The 14,070-nt window shown below is 49.6% G+C and overlaps 1 protein-coding gene across 15 annotated transcripts in view; it reads right to left on the bottom strand.

The window, feature by feature from the left end:
• Positions 1 to 14,070, bottom strand: part of HSPG2 (heparan sulfate proteoglycan 2) — a 456,402-nt gene that overhangs the window by 251,308 nt on the left and 191,024 nt on the right. The window lies entirely within an intron of this gene.

Raw genomic sequence — 14,070 nt, 5'->3', positions numbered from 1 at the left:
ACAGCAGCTGCTGCAGTCTGCTGTGTATATAATACATGGGGAGCATACAGGAGCAGCACATACAGCGACTGCTGCACTCTGCTGTGTATATAATATATGGAGAGCATACAGGAGCAGCAAATACAGCGACTGTTGCGCTCTGCTGTGTATATAATATATGGGGAGCATACAGGAGCAGCATATACAGCGGCAGCTGCGCTCTGAGGTGTATATAATATATGAGGAGCATACAGGAGCAGCACATACAGCGGCTGCTGCGCTCTGCTGTGTATATAATATATGGGGAGCATACAGGAGCAGCACACACAGCGGCTGGTGTGTATATAATATATGGGGAGCATACAGGAGCAGCACATACAGCGGCTGCTGCCCTCTGCTGTGTATATAATATATGGGGAGCATACAGGAGCAGCACATACAGCGGCTGCTGCACTCTGCTGTGTATATAATATATGGGGAGCATACAGGAGCAGCACATACAGCGGCTGCTGTGCTCTGCTATGTATATAATATATGGGGAGAATACAGGAGCAGCACATACAGCGGCTGCTGCGCTCTGCTGTGTATATAATATATGGGGAGCATGGAGGAGCAGCACATACAGCGGCTGCTGCACTCTGCTGTGTATATAATATATGGGGAGCATACAGGAGCAGCACATACAGCGGCTGCTGCGCTCAGCTGTGTATATAATATATGGGGAGCATACAAGAGCAGCACATACAGCGGCTGCTGCGCTCTGCTGTGTATATAATGTATGGGGAGCATACAGGAGCAGCACATACAGCGGCTGCTGCGCTCTGCTGTGTATATAATATATGGGGAGCATACAGGAGCACAACATACAGCGTCTGCTGCGCTCTGCTGTGTATATAATATATGGGGAGCATACAGGAGCAGCACATACAGCGGCTGCTGCGCTCTGCTGTGTATATAATATATGGGGAGCATACAGGAGCAGCACATACAGCGGCTGCTGCGCTCTGCTGTGTATATAATATATGGGGAGCATACAGGAGCAGCACATACAGCGGCTTCTGCGCTCTGCTGTGTATATAATATATGGGAAGCATACAGGAGCAGCTCATACAGCGGCTGCTACGCTCTGCTGTGTATATAATATATGGGGAGCATACAGGAGCAGCACATACAGCGGCTGCTGCGCTCTGCTATGTATATAATATATGGGGAGCATACAGGAGCAGCACATACAGCGGCTGCTGCGCTCTGCTGTGTATATAATATATGGGGAGCATACAGGAGCAGCACATACAGCGGCTGCTGTGCTCTGCTGTGTATATAATATATGGGGAGCATATAGGAGCAGCACATACAGCGGCTGCTGCGCTCTGCTGTGTATATAATATATGAGGAGCATACAGGAGCAGCACACACAGCGGCTGGTGTGTATATAATATATGGGGAGCATACAGGAGCAGCACATACAGCGGCTGCTGCCCTCTGCTGTGTATATAATATATGGACAGCATACAGGAGCAGCACATACAGCGGCTGCTGCACTCTGCTGTGTATATAATATATGGGGAGCATAGAGGAGCAGCACATACAGCGGCTGATGGGCTCTGCTATGTATATAATATATGGGGAGAATACAGGAGCAGCACATACAGTGGCTGCTGCGCTCTGCTGTGTATATAATATATGGGGAGCATGGAGGAGCAGCACATACAGCGGCTGCTGCGCTCTGCTGTGTATATAATATATGGGGAGCATACAGGAGCAGCACATACAGCGGCTGCTGCGCTCTGATGTGTATATAATATATGGGGAGCATACAAGAGCAGCACATACAGCGGCTGCTGCGCTCTGCTGTGTATATAATGTATGGGGAGCATACAGGAGCAGCACATACAGCGGCTGCTGCGCTCTGCTGTGTATATAATATATGGGGAGCATACAGCAGCAGCACATACAGCGGCTGCTGCGCTTTGCTGTGTATATAATATATGGGGAGCATACAGGAGCAGCACATACAGCGGCTGCTGCGCTCTGCTGTGTATATAATATATGGGGAGCATACAGGAGCAGCACATACAGCGGCTGCTGCGCTCTGCTGTGTATATAATATATGGGGAGCATACAAGAGCAGCACATACAGCGGCTGCTGCGCTCTGCTGTGTATATAATGTATGGGGAGCATACAGGAGCAGCACATACAGCGGCTGCTGCGCTCTGCTGTGTATATAATATATGGGGAGCATACAGGAGCAGCACATACAGCGGTTGCTGCGCTCAGCTGTGTATATAATATATGGGGAGCATACAAGAGCAGCACATACAGCGGCTGCTGCGCTCTGCTGTGTATATAATGTATGGGGAGCATACAGGAGCAGCACATACAGCGGCTGCTGCGCTCTGCTGTGTATATAATATATGGGGAGCATACAGCAGCAGCACATACAGCGGCTGCTGCGCTTTGCTGTGTATATAATATATGGGGAGCATACAGGAGCAGCACATACAGCGGCTGCTGCGCTCTGCTGTGTATATAATATATGGGGAGCATACAGGAGCAGCACATACAGCGGCTGCTGCGCTCTGCTGTGTATATAATATATGGGGAGCATACAGGAGCAGCACATACAGCGGCTGCTGCGCTCTGCTATGTATATAATATATGGGGAGCATACAGGAGCAGCACATACAGCGGCTGCTGACCTCTGCTGTGTATATAATATATGGGGAGCATACAGGAGCAGCACATACAGCGGCTGCTGCGCTCTGCTGTGTATATAATATATGGGAGCATACAGGAGCAGCACATACAGCGGCTGCTGCGCTCTGCTGTGTACATAATATATGACGAGCATACAGGAGCAGCACATACAGCGGCTGCTGCGCTCTGAGGTGTATATAATATATGGGGAGCATACAGGAGCAGCACATACAGCGGCTGCTGCGCTCTGAGGTGTATATAATATATGGGAGCATACAGGAGCAGCACATACAGCGGCTGCTGCGCTCTGCTGTGTATATAATATATGGGGAGCATACAGGAGCAGCACATACAGCGTCTGCTGCGCTCTGCTGTGTATATAATGTATGGGGAGCATACAGGAGCAGCACATACAGCGGCTGCTGCGCTATGCTGTGTATATAATATATGGGGAGCATACAGGAGCAGCACATACAGCGGCTGCTGCGCCCTGCTGTGTATATAATATATGGGGAGCATACAGAAGCAGCACATACAGCGGCTGCTGCGCTCTGCTGTGTATATAATATATGGGGAGCATACAGGAGCAGCACATACAGCGGCTGCTGCGCCCTGCTGTGTATATAATATATGGGAGCATACAGGAGCAGCACATACAGCGGCTGCTGCGCTCTGCTGTGTATATAATATATGGGGAGCATACAGGAGCAGCACATACAGTGGCTGCTGCGCTTTGCTGTGTATATAATATATGGGGAGCATACAGGAGCAGCACATACAGCGGCTGCTGCGCTCTGCTATGTATATAATATATGGGGAGCATACAGGAACAGCACATACAGCGGCTGCTGCGCTCTGCTGTGTATATAATATATGGGGAGCATACAGGATCAGCACATACAGCGGCTGCTGCGCTCTGCTGTGTATATAATATATGGGGAGCATACAGGAGCAGCACATACAGCGGCTGCTGCGCTCTACTGTGTATATAATATATGGGGAGCATATAGGAGCAGCACATACAGCGGCTGCTGCGCTCTGCTGTGTATATAATATATGAGGAGCATACAGGAGCAGCACATACAGCGGATGCTGCGCTTTGCTGTGTATATAATATATGGGGAGTATTCAGGAGCAGCACATACAGCGGCAGCTGCGCTCTGAGGTGTATATAATATATGGGGAGCATACAGGAGCAGCACATACAGCGGCTGCTGCACTCTGCTGTGTATATAATATATGGGGAGCATACAGGAGCAGCACACACAGCGGCTGGTGTGTATATAATATATGGGGAGCATACAGGAGCAGCACATACAGCGGCTGCTGCCCTCTGCTGTGTATATAATATATGGGGAGCATACAGGAGCAGCACATACAGCGGCTGCTGCACTCTGCTGTGTATATAATATATGGGGAGCATACAGGAGCAGCACATACAGCGGCTGCTGCGCTTTGCTATGTATATAATATATGGGGAGAATACAGGAGCAGCACATACAGTGGCTGCTGCGCTCTGCTGTGTATATAATATATGGGGAGCATGGAGGAGCAGCACATACAGCGGCTGCTGCGCTCTGCTGTGTATATAATATATGGGGAGCATACAGGAGCAGCACATACAGCGGCTGCTGCGCTCAGCTGTGTATATAATATATGGGGAGCATACAAGAGCAGCACATACAGCGGCTGCTGCGCTCTGCTGTGTATATAATATATGGGGAGCATACAGGAGCAGCACATACAGCGGCTGCTGCGCTTTGCTGTGTATATAATATATGGGGAGCATACAGGAGCAGCACATACAGCGGCTGCTGCGCTCTGCTGTGTATATAATATATTGGGAGCATACAGGAGCAGCACATACAGCGGCTGCTGCGCTCTGCTGTGTATATAATATATGGGGAGCATACAGGAGCAGCACATACAGCGGCTGCTGCGCTCTGCTATGTATATAATATATGGGGAGCATACAGGAGCAGCACATACAGCGTCTGCTGCGCTCTGCTGTGTATATAATGTATGGGGAGCATACAGGAGCAGCACATACAGCGGCTGCTGCGTTCTGCTGTGTATATAATATATGGGGAGCATACAGGAGCAGCACATACAGCGGCTGCTGCGCCCTGCTGTGTATATAATATATGGGGAGCATACAGAAGCAGCACATACAGCGGCTGCTGCTCTCTGCTGTGTATATAATATATGGGGAGCATACAGGAGCAGCACATACAGCGACTGCTGCACTCTGCTGTGTATATAATATATGGAGAGCATACAGGAGCAGCAAATACAGCGACTGTTGCGCTCTGCTGTGTATATAATATATGGGGAGCATACAGGAGTAGCACATACAGCGGCTGCTGCGCTCTGCTGTGTATATAATATAAGAGGAGCATGCAGGAGCAGCACATACAGCCGCTGCTGCGCTCTGCTGTGTATATAATATATGGGGAGCATACAGGAGCAGCACATACAGCGACTGCTGCACTCTGCTGTGTATATAATATATGGAGAGCATACAGGAGCAGCAAATACAGCGACTGTTGCGCTCTGCTGTGTATATAATATATGGGGAGCATACAGGAGCAGCACATACAGCGGCTGCTGCGCTCTGCTGTGTATATAATATATGGGGAGCATACAGGAGCAGCACATACAGCGGCTGCTGCGCTCTGCTGTGTATATAATATATGGGGAGCATACAGGAGCAGCACATACAGCGGCTGCTGCGCTCTGCTATGTATATAATATATGGGGAGCATACAGGAGCAGCACATACAGCGTCTGCTGCGCTCTGCTGTGTATATAATGTATGGGGAGCATACAGGAGCAACACATACAGCGGCTGCTGCGCTCTGCTGTGTATATAATATATGGGGAGCATACAGGAGCAGCACATACAGCGGCTGCTGCGCCCTGCTGTGTATATAATACATGGGGAGCATACAGAAGCAGCACATACAGCGGCTGCTGCGCTCTGCTGTGTATATAATATATGGGGAGCATACAGGAGCAGCACATACAGCGGCTGCTGCGCCCTGCTGTGTATATAATATATGGGAGCATACAGGAGCAGCACATACAGCGGCTGCTGCGCTCTGCTGTGTATATAATATATGGGGAGCATACAGGAGCAGCACATACAGCAGCTGCTGCAGTCTGCTGTGTATATAATACATGGGGAGCATACAGGAGCAGCACATACAGCGACTGCTGCACTCTGCTGTGTATATAATATATGGAGAGCATACAGGAGCAGCAAATACAGCGACTGTTGCGCTCTGCTGTGTATATAATATATGGGGAGCATACAGGAGCAGCATATACAGCGGCAGCTGCGCTCTGAGGTGTATATAATATATGGGGAGCATAAAGGAGCAGTACATACAGCGGCTGCTGCGCTCTGCTGTGTATATAATATATGGGGAGCATACAGGAGCAGCACATACAGCGGCTGCTGCGCCCTGCTGTGTATATAATATATGGGAGCATACAGGAGCAGCACATACAGCGGCTGCTGCGCTCTGCTGTGTATATAATATATGGGGAGCATACAGGAGCAGCACATACAGCAGCTGCTGCAGTCTGCTGTGTATATAATACATGGGGAGCATACAGGAGCAGCACATACAGCGACTGCTGCACTCTGCTGTGTATATAATATATGGAGAGCATACAGGAGCAGCAAATACAGCGACTGTTGCGCTCTGCTGTGTATATAATATATGGGGAGCATACAGGAGCAGCATATACAGCGGCAGCTGCGCTCTGAGGTGTATATAATATATGAGGAGCATACAGGAGCAGCACATACAGCGGCTGCTGCGCTCTGCTGTGTATATAATATATGGGGAGCATACAGGAGCAGCACACACAGCGGCTGGTGTGTATATAATATATGGGGAGCATACAGGAGCAGCACATACAGCGGCTGCTGCCCTCTGCTGTGTATATAATATATGGGGAGCATACAGGAGCAGCACATACAGCGGCTGCTGCACTCTGCTGTGTATATAATATATGGGGAGCATACAGGAGCAGCACATACAGCGGCTGCTGTGCTCTGCTATGTATATAATATATGGGGAGAATACAGGAGCAGCACATACAGCGGCTGCTGCGCTCTGCTGTGTATATAATATATGGGGAGCATGGAGGAGCAGCACATACAGCGGCTGCTGCACTCTGCTGTGTATATAATATATGGGGAGCATACAGGAGCAGCACATACAGCGGCTGCTGCGCTCAGCTGTGTATATAATATATGGGGAGCATACAAGAGCAGCACATACAGCGGCTGCTGCGCTCTGCTGTGTATATAATGTATGGGGAGCATACAGGAGCAGCACATACAGCGGCTGCTGCGCTCTGCTGTGTATATAATATATGGGGAGCATACAGGAGCACAACATACAGCGTCTGCTGCGCTCTGCTGTGTATATAATATATGGGGAGCATACAGGAGCAGCACATACAGCGGCTGCTGCGCTCTGCTGTGTATATAATATATGGGGAGCATACAGGAGCAGCACATACAGCGGCTGCTGCGCTCTGCTGTGTATATAATATATGGGGAGCATACAGGAGCAGCACATACAGCGGCTTCTGCGCTCTGCTGTGTATATAATATATGGGAAGCATACAGGAGCAGCTCATACAGCGGCTGCTACGCTCTGCTGTGTATATAATATATGGGGAGCATACAGGAGCAGCACATACAGCGGCTGCTGCGCTCTGCTATGTATATAATATATGGGGAGCATACAGGAGCAGCACATACAGCGGCTGCTGCGCTCTGCTGTGTATATAATATATGGGGAGCATACAGGAGCAGCACATACAGCGGCTGCTGTGCTCTGCTGTGTATATAATATATGGGGAGCATATAGGAGCAGCACATACAGCGGCTGCTGCGCTCTGCTGTGTATATAATATATGAGGAGCATACAGGAGCAGCACACACAGCGGCTGGTGTGTATATAATATATGGGGAGCATACAGGAGCAGCACATACAGCGGCTGCTGCCCTCTGCTGTGTATATAATATATGGACAGCATACAGGAGCAGCACATACAGCGGCTGCTGCACTCTGCTGTGTATATAATATATGGGGAGCATAGAGGAGCAGCACATACAGCGGCTGATGGGCTCTGCTATGTATATAATATATGGGGAGAATACAGGAGCAGCACATACAGTGGCTGCTGCGCTCTGCTGTGTATATAATATATGGGGAGCATGGAGGAGCAGCACATACAGCGGCTGCTGCGCTCTGCTGTGTATATAATATATGGGGAGCATACAGGAGCAGCACATACAGCGGCTGCTGCGCTCTGATGTGTATATAATATATGGGGAGCATACAAGAGCAGCACATACAGCGGCTGCTGCGCTCTGCTGTGTATATAATGTATGGGGAGCATACAGGAGCAGCACATACAGCGGCTGCTGCGCTCTGCTGTGTATATAATATATGGGGAGCATACAGCAGCAGCACATACAGCGGCTGCTGCGCTTTGCTGTGTATATAATATATGGGGAGCATACAGGAGCAGCACATACAGCGGCTGCTGCGCTCTGCTGTGTATATAATATATGGGGAGCATACAGGAGCAGCACATACAGCGGCTGCTGCGCTCTGCTGTGTATATAATATATGGGGAGCATACAAGAGCAGCACATACAGCGGCTGCTGCGCTCTGCTGTGTATATAATGTATGGGGAGCATACAGGAGCAGCACATACAGCGGCTGCTGCGCTCTGCTGTGTATATAATATATGGGGAGCATACAGGAGCAGCACATACAGCGGTTGCTGCGCTCAGCTGTGTATATAATATATGGGGAGCATACAAGAGCAGCACATACAGCGGCTGCTGCGCTCTGCTGTGTATATAATGTATGGGGAGCATACAGGAGCAGCACATACAGCGGCTGCTGCGCTCTGCTGTGTATATAATATATGGGGAGCATACAGCAGCAGCACATACAGCGGCTGCTGCGCTTTGCTGTGTATATAATATATGGGGAGCATACAGGAGCAGCACATACAGCGGCTGCTGCGCTCTGCTGTGTATATAATATATGGGGAGCATACAGGAGCAGCACATACAGCGGCTGCTGCGCTCTGCTGTGTATATAATATATGGGGAGCATACAGGAGCAGCACATACAGCGGCTGCTGCGCTCTGCTATGTATATAATATATGGGGAGCATACAGGAGCAGCACATACAGCGGCTGCTGCCCTCTGCTGTGTATATAATATATGGGGAGCATACAGGAGCAGCACATACAGCGGCTGCTGCGCTCTGCTGTGTATATAATATATGGGAGCATACAGGAGCAGCACATACAGCGGCTGCTGCGCTCTGCTGTGTACATAATATATGACGAGCATACAGGAGCAGCACATACAGCGGCTGCTGCGCTCTGAGGTGTATATAATATATGGGGAGCATACAGGAGCAGCACATACAGCGGCTGCTGCGCTCTGAGGTGTATATAATATATGGGAGCATACAGGAGCAGCACATACAGCGGCTGCTGCGCTCTGCTGTGTATATAATATATGGGGAGCATACAGGAGCAGCACATACAGCGTCTGCTGCGCTCTGCTGTGTATATAATGTATGGGGAGCATACAGGAGCAGCACATACAGCGGCTGCTGCGCTATGCTGTGTATATAATATATGGGGAGCATACAGGAGCAGCACATACAGCGGCTGCTGCGCCCTGCTGTGTATATAATATATGGGGAGCATACAGAAGCAGCACATACAGCGGCTGCTGCGCTCTGCTGTGTATATAATATATGGGGAGCATACAGGAGCAGCACATACAGCGGCTGCTGCGCCCTGCTGTGTATATAATATATGGGAGCATACAGGAGCAGCACATACAGCGGCTGCTGCGCTCTGCTGTGTATATAATATATGGGGAGCATACAGGAGCAGCACATACAGTGGCTGCTGCGCTTTGCTGTGTATATAATATATGGGGAGCATACAGGAGCAGCACATACAGCGGCTGCTGCGCTCTGCTATGTATATAATATATGGGGAGCATACAGGAACAGCACATACAGCGGCTGCTGCGCTCTGCTGTGTATATAATATATGGGGAGCATACAGGATCAGCACATACAGCGGCTGCTGCGCTCTGCTGTGTATATAATATATGGGGAGCATACAGGAGCAGCACATACAGCGGCTGCTGCGCTCTACTGTGTATATAATATATGGGGAGCATATAGGAGCAGCACATACAGCGGCTGCTGCGCTCTGCTGTGTATATAATATATGAGGAGCATACAGGAGCAGCACATACAGCGGATGCTGCGCTTTGCTGTGTATATAATATATGGGGAGTATTCAGGAGCAGCACATACAGCGGCAGCTGCGCTCTGAGGTGTATATAATATATGGGGAGCATACAGGAGCAGCACATACAGCGGCTGCTGCACTCTGCTGTGTATATAATATATGGGGAGCATACAGGAGCAGCACACACAGCGGCTGGTGTGTATATAATATATGGGGAGCATACAGGAGCAGCACATACAGCGGCTGCTGCCCTCTGCTGTGTATATAATATATGGGGAGCATACAGGAGCAGCACATACAGCGGCTGCTGCACTCTGCTGTGTATATAATATATGGGGAGCATACAGGAGCAGCACATACAGCGGCTGCTGCGCTTTGCTATGTATATAATATATGGGGAGAATACAGGAGCAGCACATACAGTGGCTGCTGCGCTCTGCTGTGTATATAATATATGGGGAGCATGGAGGAGCAGCACATACAGCGGCTGCTGCGCTCTGCTGTGTATATAATATATGGGGAGCATACAGGAGCAGCACATACAGCGGCTGCTGCGCTCAGCTGTGTATATAATATATGGGGAGCATACAAGAGCAGCACATACAGCGGCTGCTGCGCTCTGCTGTGTATATAATATATGGGGAGCATACAGGAGCAGCACATACAGCGGCTGCTGCGCTTTGCTGTGTATATAATATATGGGGAGCATACAGGAGCAGCACATACAGCGGCTGCTGCGCTCTGCTGTGTATATAATATATTGGGAGCATACAGGAGCAGCACATACAGCGGCTGCTGCGCTCTGCTGTGTATATAATATATGGGGAGCATACAGGAGCAGCACATACAGCGGCTGCTGCGCTCTGCTATGTATATAATATATGGGGAGCATACAGGAGCAGCACATACAGCGTCTGCTGCGCTCTGCTGTGTATATAATGTATGGGGAGCATACAGGAGCAGCACATACAGCGGCTGCTGCGTTCTGCTGTGTATATAATATATGGGGAGCATACAGGAGCAGCACATACAGCGGCTGCTGCGCCCTGCTGTGTATATAATATATGGGGAGCATACAGAAGCAGCACATACAGCGGCTGCTGCTCTCTGCTGTGTATATAATATATGGGGAGCATACAGGAGCAGCACATACAGCGACTGCTGCACTCTGCTGTGTATATAATATATGGAGAGCATACAGGAGCAGCAAATACAGCGACTGTTGCGCTCTGCTGTGTATATAATATATGGGGAGCATACAGGAGTAGCACATACAGCGGCTGCTGCGCTCTGCTGTGTATATAATATAAGAGGAGCATGCAGGAGCAGCACATACAGCCGCTGCTGCGCTCTGCTGTGTATATAATATATGGGGAGCATACAGGAGCAGCACATACAGCTGCTACTGCGCTCTGCTGTGTATATAATACATGGGGAGCATACAGGAGCAGCACATACAGCGGCTGCTGCGCTCTGCTGTGTATATAATATATGGGGAGCATACAGGAGCAGCACATACAGCGGCTGCTGCGCTCTGCTGTGTATATAATATATGGGGAGCATACAGGAGCAGCACATACAGCGGCTGCTGCGCTCTGATGTGTATATAATATATGGGGAGCATACAGGAGCAGCACATACAGCGGCTGCTGCGCTCTGCTGTGTATATAATATATGGGGAGCATACAGGAGCAGCACATACAGTGGCTGCTGCGCTCTGCTGTGTATATAATATATGGGGAGCATACAGGAGCAGCACATACAGCGGCTGCTGCGCTCTGCTGTGTATATAATATATGGGGAGCATCACATACAGCGGCTGCTGCGCTCTGCTGTGTATATAATATATGGGGAGCATACAGGGGCAGCACATACAGCGGCTGCTGCGCTCTACTGTGTATATAATATATGGGGAGCATACAGGAGCAGCACATACAGCGACTGCTGCGCTCGGCTGTGTATATAATATATGGGGAACATACAGGAGCAGCACATACAGCTGCTACTGCGCTCTGCTGTGTATATAATACATGGGGAGCATACAGGAGCAGCACATACAGCGGTTGCTGCACTCTGCTGTGTATATAATATATGGGGAGCATACAGGAGCAGCACATACAGCGGCTGCTGCGCTCTGCTGTGTATATAATATATGGGGAGCATACAGGAGCAGCACATACAGCAGCTGCTGCGCTTTGCTGTGTATATAATATATGGGGAGCATACAGGAGCAGCACATACAGCGGCTCCTGCGCTCAGCTGTGTATATAATATATGGGGAGCATACAGGAGCAGCACATACAGCGGCTGCTGCGCTCTGCTGTTTATATAATATATGGGGAGCATACAGGAGCAGCACATACAGCGGCTGCTGCGCTCTGCTGTGTATATAATACATGGGGAGCATACAGGAGCAGCACATACAGCGGCTGCTGCGCTCTGCTGTGTATATAATATATGGGGAGCATATAGGAGCAGCACATACAGCGGCTGCTGCGCTCTGCTGTGTATATAATATATGGGGAGCATACAGGAGCAGCACATACAGCGGCTGCTGCGCTCTGCTGTGTATATAATATATGGGGAGCATACAGGAGCAGCACATACAGCGGCTGCTGCGCTCTGCTGTGTATATAATATATGGGGAGCATACAGGAGTAGCACATACCGCGGCTGCTGCGCTCTGCTGTGTATATAATATAAGGGGAGCATACAGGAGCAGCACATACAGCGGCTGCTGCGCTCTGCTGTTTATATAATATATGGGGAGCATACAGGAGCAGCACATACAGCGGCTGCTGCGCTCTGCTGTGTATATAATATAAGGGGAGCATACAGGAGCAGCACATACAGCGGCTGCTGCGCTCTGCTGTGTATATAATATATGGGGAGCATATAGGAGCAGCACATACAGCGGCTGCTGCGCTCTGCTGTGTATATAATATATGGGGAGCATACAGGAGCAGCACATACAGCGGCTGCTGCGCTCTGCTGTGTATATAATATATGGGGAGCATACAGGAGCAGCACATACAGCGGCTGCTGCGCTCTGCTGTGTATATAATATATGGGGAGCATACAGGAGCAGCACATACAGCGGCTGCTGCGCTCTGCTGTGTATATAATATATGGGGAGCATACAGGAGCAGCACATACAGTGGCTGCTGCGCTCTGCTGTGTATATAATACATGGGGAGCATACAGGAGCAGCACATACAGCGGCTGCTGTGCTCTGCTGTGTATATAATATATGGGGAGCATCACATACAGCGGCTGCTGCGCTCTGCTGTGTTTATAATATATGGGGAGCATCACATACAGCGGCTGCTGCGCTCTGCTGTGTATATAATATATGGGGAGCATACAGGGGCAACACATACAGCGGCTGCTGCGCTCTACTGTGTATATAATATATAGGGAGCATACAGGAGCAGCACATACAGCGGCTGCTGCACTCGGCTGTGTATATAATATATGGGGAGCATACAGGAGCAGCACATACAGCGGCTGCTGCGCTCTGCTGTGTATATAATACATGGGGAGCATACAGGAGCAGCACATACAGCGGCTGCTGCACTCTGCTGTGTATATAATATATGGGGAGCATACAGGAGCAGCACATACAGCGGCTGCTGCTCTCTACTGTGTATATAATATATGGGGAGCATACAGGAGCAGCACATACAGCGGCTGCTGCGCTCTGCTGTGTATATAATATATGGGGAGCATACAGGAGCAGCACATACAGCGGCTGCTGCGCTCTGCTGTTTATATAATATATGGGGAGCATACAGGAGCAGCACATACAGCGGCTGCTGCGCTCTGCTGTTTATATAATATATGGGGAGCATACAGGAGCAGCACATACAGCGGCTCCTGCGCTCTGCTGTGTATATAATGTATGGGGAGCATTCAGGAGCAGCACATACAGCGGCTGCTGCGCTCTGCTGTGTATATAATATATGGGGAGCATACAGGAGCAGCACATACAGCGGCTGCTGCGCTCTGCTGTGTATATAATATATGGATAGCATACAGGAGCAGCACATACAGCGGCTGCTGCGC

This window comes from Phyllobates terribilis, unplaced genomic scaffold (assembly GCF_046119375.1).
Source record: "Phyllobates terribilis strain yellow unplaced genomic scaffold, ASM4611937v1 Scaffold_12__6_contigs__length_324123572, whole genome shotgun sequence".
In the NCBI taxonomy this organism is placed as follows: Eukaryota; Metazoa; Chordata; class Amphibia; order Anura; family Dendrobatidae; genus Phyllobates; species Phyllobates terribilis.
Note: the sequence above shows the minus strand (reverse complement) of the source record. Positions and strands in the feature narration are given on the sequence as shown.